Genomic DNA, 10,268 nt, shown 5'->3' on the forward strand with positions numbered 1-10,268 from the left:
CCTTATTGAAGATGCAATTTGTGAGCACCTGCTTTCAGACATAGATATTGAGCCTACTGAAACTTCGTGGAGGTCATTAAGCATCTGAAACAGTCAATATTTTTTATTTTTGATGGACTTGATGAAGCACCGGGCCTTATGTCAAGTAAGGTTGAGAAGAAAGGTGGTGATGGTAATAGGGTGACAGATGTAATGAAAGATCAGAAATTGAAAGACTGTCGTGTGCTAGTAACAACAAGACCATGGGGAGAAAAAGAAATGAAGGATATTCCTGGGTACAAACGCTTATCACTTAAGAAGATGGCCAGGTAAATCGTTAAGAAGTATGTAGAAACGTTTTTTCGGACAAGACAGTGAGACAAAATCCCTAGGAGATAGTTTGGTGAAGTTTATAGATGAGAACAAGTTGACTTTGGATACCAGTACACCTTTGATAGTACTTTTGGTCATCTATTACTGGTTCGAAACTGGCGGAAGCAGCGGAATTCCTGTCCAATTAAGAATACTGTATGACAACATTATCAGTATTATGTATAAGAAGCAACCTCAACATATCTTCACAAAGGTAAGGTGATTCTTAGTATTTTGTTTTTAATTTTGTTACTTTTGCACGCACTCCTTTATCCAGTGATACTAATAAGTGCCAACATGCTCCACATGGTGCTATGGTGTCATAACATGAGTCATAACAGAATGGCAAATTGGCCTGGACATAAATATGTTTTCATTTCTGCTCTTTGTTTGCTTGATAAACATCCATTTAATAGCAGATTATTCTTATTTCTAGTCAATCTAGTCTTATTTCTAGTTAATAAAACAGTACTCACTATAGACGTTTTCCTACACAACTGTTGTTGTGACGATCTTCTGTTTACCACTGAAGCTGGCTGCTCAGCAACACGGTTGCCAGTTCCTTTTCCAAGAAGATCGTCAAAGACATGACTGAGATTGCACCTCGTCTCTGATCATGATGGCGGTGTCTTGCTTCCTGATCTCAATATTTTTGACGATCTTCTTCTAAAAAGAACTGGCAACTGCGTTGCTGAGTGATATCTTCAGTGGTAAACAGATCGTCCCCATTGGTTGGCTCATCAAGTGTCTCGAGATGTTAACCTTGCTAGCCCAGAAGTTTGCCCACATGGATAGAACCGGGGACTTTTACAGCTCGGAAGGGGACTGTTGTCATCGAGGCAAGTCCTCCAAGGGAATCTGCCATTCAGACACAACTTGGTAGGACATATGTTTTAATATTGAAAAGCTCTTTGCTTGTGTTTTATAACCCAAGTCCTGTGATGCATAACTTGAATCTCACGGCTCAGGTCCTGCTCGATACCAGTGATTCACGGTTTGATACATGTTCTCCCATAGTTTGAGGCATGCGCCGTGTGTGTCGTCAGGTGGGCCCACAGCAGCTCCCCCTCTGTGATTACACCAACCATATTATCAAACAGTTGTGTCACGATCGCATCAGCCTCAATCATGACTTCGTTCATAGTAGACCTACGGACCGCAGCACTACGACTTTCGCCATTTGTCGCCTCGCCCATTTCCAGATGGATCTTCAGAGAGAAGCTAGAGGCTGTTTAATACCAGCTACAAAATGACAGAGAAACCCTTTACCAAATACACGATTTGTATATATGGAGAGAAGTTGTTTGGCAACGGTAAGCAAGTTTCATTTCTTTTGTTTTCAATGTATGGTAGTCAGTTATGGTATGATGTAATTTGTACTCAATTTCATTGAAAGACCTTTAAAAATAATATAATATGGATAAACTGCCATATAAATTTTGGGAACCTCCGTGTCTAACATGCTTCAGAATTTTGCACCCATTGTGGTGTGTATTCCTCGATAATAAAATTATTTGTCACTATATTTGAACGAAAAACTATAATTATTTAGGAAAAGCTTGTGCATATAGGAATTCTGCATACATTATTATTGTAGCTCTTGTTTATTCACCGTGCGAAATGCAAGATACTACCCTCATACATCTCAAGCCTCTTATCCATGCACTGGTGGATTTAAAATAGTGACAAGGAGGTAGCCATGGTTACAAGTACACATTGCATATAGTCAACTGTAAGCTCAATATGTTTTTCCAATACATTCATTTCCAAGATAAAAAGAGCATCTAGGAAAAATTTGTTTTGAGGAAAGCTGGATTTGATTAGCTTATTAGTAGGCATGTCCACTAAAATTGAAGTACTTTTAAATCGATTCAGACCTAACTTATTGGCTGGGAATTGATGAAAGAAACATTTTGGCGTTTAAGTAATCTTAATGGGACGTTTCATTCCAGAGAGATATGGCCTTTTGAGTGTCACAGTTTTATATAGGGCTGCTAGAACATTTTAAAAAGTTAAAGTCCAAAAAGGAATACTAACAGAAAGATTTTAAGCCGGGTACTTTTTCTTTTTTTATATATTACAATACAGCAATTAACAAGCCCACAATGCAACTTTTTTTTAACTAGCGTTATCTGTAACATTATATTTGCTTATAACGACATGAAAATAAGATCATCCTGAAAATTTAATCGATTTTGTTGACATACAACCAAAAATATAAGACCTCAAAACCCATGGTTTGTTTGGTGAAACCTCAAGCATGATCATAGATGGCCGCCATGGAAAATATCTCCATAGAGGAGATGAACAATAAGTGCATTATTTCAAATGAATAGCGGTAGTCTTAAACATTGTTCAATATTTTAAGGTCAGCACATTTTATCTTCAAAAAGTATTATATTTCATCATGGCATAAGTTTGGTAACATTAATCACTACCAATTTTGAGCAATTTGCTCCAACTCAAAGGTTATCTTTACTACATTGAGCAATACACTGTGTGTGCATGGAAGCCATGATGGATAGCATATGAAATCGATGTGGTAGTGAGAAGTGCATAATTTGAGATGGGTTTTGGTAGGCTTAAACATTCTTTAATTTCTTAACATCCTGCACATTTTGTCTTCAAAAATAGTTAAATTTTATGAGTATGTAAGTTTGCTTGTCTGAATCAATCCAAATTCGGAGATAATTGCGTTTCAAGACCTGATGCACAGAATGGTGTCACATACTTCAACCTGTTGTAGTTCAAATCTCATTAAATTTTTCTTTAAAAAAAGTTGATCTCTTGATAAAGGAAGGTCTTCTCTATTTACTGACCAATCAGGAAAGAATTTGGTTAATGTTTTCTGGTGGAATCAGGAATTTCTTGAAACAACCTGTTTTAAGTATAAATCGGGCCAATGCAAGTACTGCATACCATGGGACTTCTTGCATCGATTTTTGTCTGCATTGACAATACATGGGTGAATTCACACAACAGTAAATCGGAAACCGTTCAAGTAGCACATTTATTGACAGTGGACATATCTATTATTAGTTTGCCTGCCAAAATATATTATTAAACCATGCAGTAGTCTCAAGATTTATTTAAATTTCAGCTTATATAGCCTTTATCATCAGCCATTAATTTATGGATCTACATGTTTCTGAGAATATATTTTGGCTTCAGCCCCACAATTTCGTTTTCAGTGTTTTTTTCTTTGTTTTGCAGTTTTATTTACTTCTTTGTTTTACAAATCATGCATATTAATTTTAATGTTGGATTTTGTCTTTTTGTCTTCTGTGTGTTTAGAGAACAGATGACACATGTGGCGTATTGTTGGACATGTGCTCAAAATCTAAACGGGTGCAACTCCAGCCAAAAGATTTGCCATTGGTAGCTGGTTCGAATGATTGTGATTGTACAAAGCCAAATATAAGCAAATGATGAGGCTGATCATGGTGACAAATCAAAACAACAATAATGACAATGATGACAAGAGCAGCAATGACGGCAACAGCAGAGATGACGACCAAGATGTCGAAGATAGTAGCGAACAAGACGGGACGAAGACAACAATGATGATGACAGCAATGATGGACAATAAGACTTGCCAGGTCTGCTTTTGAGCAATGTTACCAGGATACCTTGAAGAAAATAAGGGACAAGATGGCAAGCCACAAGCTTCTTAACATTCTTGCCAGCAAGAGCCAGACAATCCAGTGGACCACGGATGCTCTTAAAATAGAAGCTAATAGAGGCAAACTGGCCCAGCTTGTTGGACTGTGTTTGGCTATATGTGCCTAAAGCCAAGATCCCCAAAGTCACAAGTGCAATGAAATATGGGGAGCTTGTCAGTTGCACGGTGGCACACCCAAGAGACTGGTTAATTACAAACATGTTCGTAAATTTGTTAATGACAAAGAATTATGCAAAGATTCTTATTGTAAATACCTGGGTGTGATGAACACATGAATTGGAATTGGAAAACCAGAAAATTATATTATAAGATAATACTATAGTAAATGTTTTGGAACTGTTCGTAGACTCCTTCTTGTCTTTACATTAAATTTGGAATACCTTGTACAAATTCATGATTTTACCAGTTTTTGATTATTTTGACGTTGTTTTTAGTAGCTCTAGTGGCCTAAATCTTGAATAGAATTATTGTGTATTTTACTTATCTAGTTCTCCAGGTCCATTATGTATATTATTATGTGCTCTCGGCCACCCTGGTAATATATGACTTAATAAAATAAATAAGTTAAAAGGACTGCACTGCACCATACAAGTGCACCTTGTATTCAATGGATTCGCTGCAACAGTCATCCTTCTGAAGAAACCTTCTGATTTTGAAAAAGGGTTTTTTTCCAAGGGGGGATGATTTTGTAAAAAGTGGACTTTCTTCTCAAAATGTGGACCTTTTTTGACCAAAGAAGCATTAAAAAACCTACAAAAACGCTTGCAAATTATGATATTTTTGGACTTTTTGTATATTTTTGCAATTTTTTAGGGGGGTGACTGGATTCTTGAATGGGCAAAATTGATGGGTACCAAACATTTGGATACACCCTGTATTCATTGCTTATCATATTAGCCTTTTTAATGGTAACCAATTGCAAGAAGGCAAAAAATGTAAGAGGTCAATATACTCTCCACCTTATTTAGTATAATGTTGACTTGTATATGCTGTTTGCATGAGATTTCTTTTCACAAGAAATCAAAAAGAGAAAAAGACTATAAAAAATAGTCCAAGTTTTGACGTGGCATAAAAAAAGTGATGGGTGAGTGACGGGGAAACTCACAATCACTGCTCAAAACTTTCAAAGCTTGTTATTGTGTCAGTTGGATCACAGATATTGGAACACACATAATATCTGTGGTTGGATAAGCAGCACAGAGCTAAATCTCCATTGGACAGGGTTGGTTTAAATCAAAATTAAATCGCATTTAAAAACCAGTGATTTAAATCAATTTCTGTATTAATAATGGACAATTCAAACCTTTTTGGTTAAATAATCATATATGCTGTAATCCAAGTTTTTTATGACATCAAATAATAAGTGCTGGTATGTAAAATAGGTCTTTTATACCTGTTGGGATTGAGACATTTGAAAGTATCTCAGTTGAATTTTCTCAGATATTGTTACAATATTTTGCATAATCCAAATTAAATGTCAAACAAATATTGCAACCCTGCATCAGCTCTGCAACAGAAAAATTTTGCAGCTATACTGTGACAAAAACAAAACAAAAAATAGTGGAATGATTTTAACTAAATTGTTTTGAGAGAAAAAAAGAAAAATCAGACATTTTCAAAATATGCTTGCACTGAAACAAATTTGTGTGCAGATTTTTCAAGCTTGTTTGATTTTATAGGGTCATACAGCATGTCATCTTAGGGTAGGGGATAATCCAAAAGATTGTAACAACCTGTAAACGAAACTAGTTCGCTTCTAGGCTTACCCTCACTCCCTCCCTCCCTTTCAGAAACTTGTTGATGTTGAAAATTACTTATTCTGTGTTTTCTTTAAAAACAACCAATTTTTTAATCGCCTCTCAAATGAAACCAGTTTTGTTTATAGGACATTGATGGCATGGTTGTTCCGTTATTGACATGTTACGGTTTTTTGTGATCCATAGCCTCATCCACCACTTTGCTAAAAAAGTTGAGATTACTATACCTCTGGAAGCCTGGCTAAATAATGTGTGTGTGCAAAATATTTCTGTTAAATAACTAAACACAACCATGCATTACTCAAAACAGAAAATTGGAATTAATTGAAATTTTGGAAATAAACTTTTCATGCATATCTCCTCAAATTTATACCATAAAAAGAGGATGCTAGAATTACAAAATACTCCTTCAATGTACATGTTATTATTTTGATTAACATTTTGGCTTTTATCAAATAATGATGCAAATCCATAATGTTGAACACTGGGTTTCTTTGACCCGAAATTCTCTCCAACAAGGTAATAGGCATAATGCAAAAACAACACAACTGGGGGTTAATCCATCTCTTTTATTATGCAGTACACATATTGTATTGTGGGAAGAAATTTCGGTACAATTTGACTTCAGGATTCACAATCACTTATGAAGACAGACTGTAATATATGTCCTGGACCAGGTTTACTGGGTAATGTTATGACATGAAAAACTGTCAGGCCAATATCAGGCTCTTGAAACACCATTGAAACGTTATAAGCATAATTATTTGCTTTATTTTATTATTATTATTTTATTTATGAGACAATTATACTCATAATAAATGCATTGCATGCTGCACTTCCTTCTTTTGTCCATGTAAAGAAAGAACCTTATGCACCACTTGCTGTGATAAATGTAAACATTGACGTTGCAATCAGTCAAATATTTATATCTGATTTTATGACAATTAAACAGGCATTTTAATAAAACTATATAAAAGTAAACTAATTATTCATTGTCCTAGCTGTTTCATTTTATTGTGAAAATTAATGCTGTTGTCGAGGTGATTTTGGTCATGTCGACATGTCAGAATAATTAAAATCCACATGTCGACATAGGGCTGGGTAGTGGGCCGGGTGTCATTCAAATTTGTTCACAATCATAAAATGAATGAAATCTATTGTAATTTAGTTGAATATCCTGTGTATATTAAATGCTATGGGCTGGCAATTTATGCATGCAATATTATCCTACTGTTCCAGTCATCATTAGCGGTAACAAAATTACTATGCAGCACTCCAACCTCTGATTTTTTAGCATTTCCGAGTTTACCAATTTCTGTTTTTTTCTGTTGACATCTCCAAATTAATGTCACATGTTGGGATATTTGTTATGTCGATAATAGCCTCGGTTCGAGGCGTTAGGGCGCTAGGATAGTATTTTTTTTTCTTTTTGCTTCTTGATATATTTATCTTATTTTTTTTTGTCTTTCATTTGTCTTTTTTTGCTTCGATTTATTTTTATTCTGATCTCTGTATTAAATAAAGTGTTGTCCTGTCCACCTACCTCTGATCTCCAGAGGTCCTGCTTGCCATCATAGGGTCTATGTTGCCATGATGCAGGGATGTGACCATGGTGACTATGTATAATAGAGAAAATTGCTGATCCCAATTTTCAACTCTCAACTACAAGAAGTTCTCAATCTATAATTGGCTCCGTTAGTGATCTTTCTGGTGGCCTCAGGCAACAAGAAAGAATTAGAAGGAGCCTATAATACACTGAGAACTTTACAGTGTTGTGAGTAAGACATAAAACTGATTGGAATCAGCAGTTTTCTCTGGTTATTTTCTCAGAACCATGACAACAAAGAGAGCTAGTAATCTGATATTATCATGTACAGATCAGAGGTGGGTGGACAGGATATGAAGACACAAGAATAAAAAATAAATCGAGAAGCAAAAAAAAAAGGGGAAAAACACCATCCCAGAGCCCAGAAGCCTCGAACCGAGGCTATGTCGATAACAGCACTAGTGAAAATGATGACATTACTGTATTAGACAGACATTTTTGGAGGTACTTATAATGATAAAATAATAGCCACAATAGCCCCAGAATTTACACACAGTCTCACAGAAACTTTCAAATAGGGTGTTTTTGAAGTCAAAATCAGCCATAATCCTAAGCCACAAGCTGCAAATCATAAATTCATATAGATTTTGTTCAAACACACCAAAACGGGGAGTGCTTTGACAGTTGTGTTGTTATACATTGAAAACTAGTAGAAGTGCTTATTAGGGCAGGGGCACTAATTAGATATAGATCAAATTTGGTAATGTCTTTTATCCAGGGCTTAAAATAAGAGGATTCAAAAATAGTGGCTCTTGTTCCTTCAATTTGCTGCCACTTTGGAAAAACCCAGGAGCCATATCAAAAATTCAGAAAATCAATCTTTTCTTAATTACAAGTTTTGTGATTATGTGACAAGATATTGCTTGTTTTCTTTTTAATTATTCTAGCACTTCTGAACTCTTAACAAGTTACTGCTAGTGTTTTAAATAAACTTTAGTTACTTATCATCATACAATTACAATTTCAACTTTTGAAGTACACAATTTTCACCGTCTTGTTAGGAAATGAATGTGATTCTTTGTTATATTTTCCATGGTCATGTTTTCCTTTTGATGTCCATGTTATGTAATGATGTCATTTAATTGATTAATTTATCATCCACTCTGACCACTCATCTATAGAAGTTGCTTATACATAACCTCATCCAGTCATGAACAATGTTTATTGAATTCTTCATATAATATTGTTATTTCAGTTTGCTTTGTTTTAAAATAATATTCATAATCATTCATTCCTAATCTGATTAACAATCATTTTTTCATGTTGAGAGTTGAGACAAAGCATTTAATTTTGTGTCACCCAGCTGATGAAAGACTGCTTTTCTGTAAAATTATTGACAAAATTTTACAGAAGGTCCCGGCACAAAATGAGCTATTCCAGTTGAAATCCATATGACCTTAATTAACCCTAAAGCCCGATCCTGACTCATCAATGTACATTTTAATTTCATCGCGCGATGTTGCGATGTTTTAAAAGCATGTGGGGTCTGCATCTCCTACCGACCTTGATTTTCCAGCAGCCAATCAGAAGAGTGCACGGCTGTGCTATCGCAGTGCGATGCGAAGAAGTTGAACATTGTTCAACTCCATCGCGGACCGAAATTTCCACCGCGCGATGAGATGACAGTTTTTATAGCATCGCAGCATAGCATCGCGCTGTGATGTGGAGTCAGGATCGGGCTTAACACCCATAAATACCACAAAACACCACGACGAAAACCACTGTGCATGCGTGAATCCCAGGGGATGCGATGACCCAATCACCCTAAGTGTTATATGCTCACGGAATCACTGCCCGGGCAGCGTAACCTGTGTAGCTACTGGTCGGTGATGGTGTGCTTAGCATGGGGGGTCTAAGATTCAAATCCCAGGAGGTGCTAAGTGACTTCTTTGTTCATCCTCTCTCCTTTTTCGTTTCATCTTTAACTTCCGATAGCAAAAAATAGCTAGGGTTAATATCCCACACAGGGAGTTTGAAATTTAATGGGTGGCTTCAATTGAAATGTAGGGTAATGTCTTCCATAGGGGGTGTTAGGATTACAACTGGAATAGCCCAATGTTCTCACTAATAACCCAGAAAGGGACCGAAACTGAAACAGTGAGATCACTGGTGGTCATGAAAGTAATATCTTAGAACATGCAATTGCAATGACCAAACAACAATATGTTAAAGATACTTATTTTAGGCAATCTCGGTCACTACCAGAAAGTTCAGAACTTTTTCAGAACCCTAAACAGTTGGCCAAGTAGCTAACACTTGGTGATTTTCCTCTGAGTCCAAATTATCCTCACTGTTTCAGTCCTGGGGGATTTTGTTCCTCTGTTAGTTGTGTTTTTTATTGTGACTGAAATGAGTCTACTGTTGAATGTTTGTTGAAACCTTGCCCGGGGGGTCACTCACTACTTGACTTGCTACGCACACGTGTCCAAGAAAAACGTCTAAAAGGGTATGTTTTACACCACACAGCTGCGTCGACGTCTTTTTGAAAAAGGGGTACTTTTTCAGAAGGCATCGCCATTTAGGGGTCCTTTTTCAGCCAAATCCTTAGACGTTTAGGGTTAGTAATATTATTGTTTGAGTGAGTTTGCACTAATTTGATCAAAATCACCACTTTTTAATTGATTCTTGTTTATTTTTGTGCATGTTTTCTTCAGTATCTATATGTCTGCAACATCAAAAAGACACCTTGGGTATCAAATTAGCTCATTTCCCTGTTTACGCCACTTAGTGTATCAATATAGATATTTCCAAGTTGACGCCATTTAGGGTAGGGTTTTTGCATGTGCTACGCCATTTAGGGTAGCATTTTGCACGTGTTTCGCCATTAAGGGGTGCAATTTGGTTATGTGAAAATTCGCCATTAAGGGTGCAT

Source organism: Amphiura filiformis, unplaced genomic scaffold (assembly GCF_039555335.1).
Source record: "Amphiura filiformis unplaced genomic scaffold, Afil_fr2py scaffold_114, whole genome shotgun sequence".
NCBI classification, from domain to species: domain Eukaryota; kingdom Metazoa; phylum Echinodermata; class Ophiuroidea; order Amphilepidida; family Amphiuridae; genus Amphiura; species Amphiura filiformis.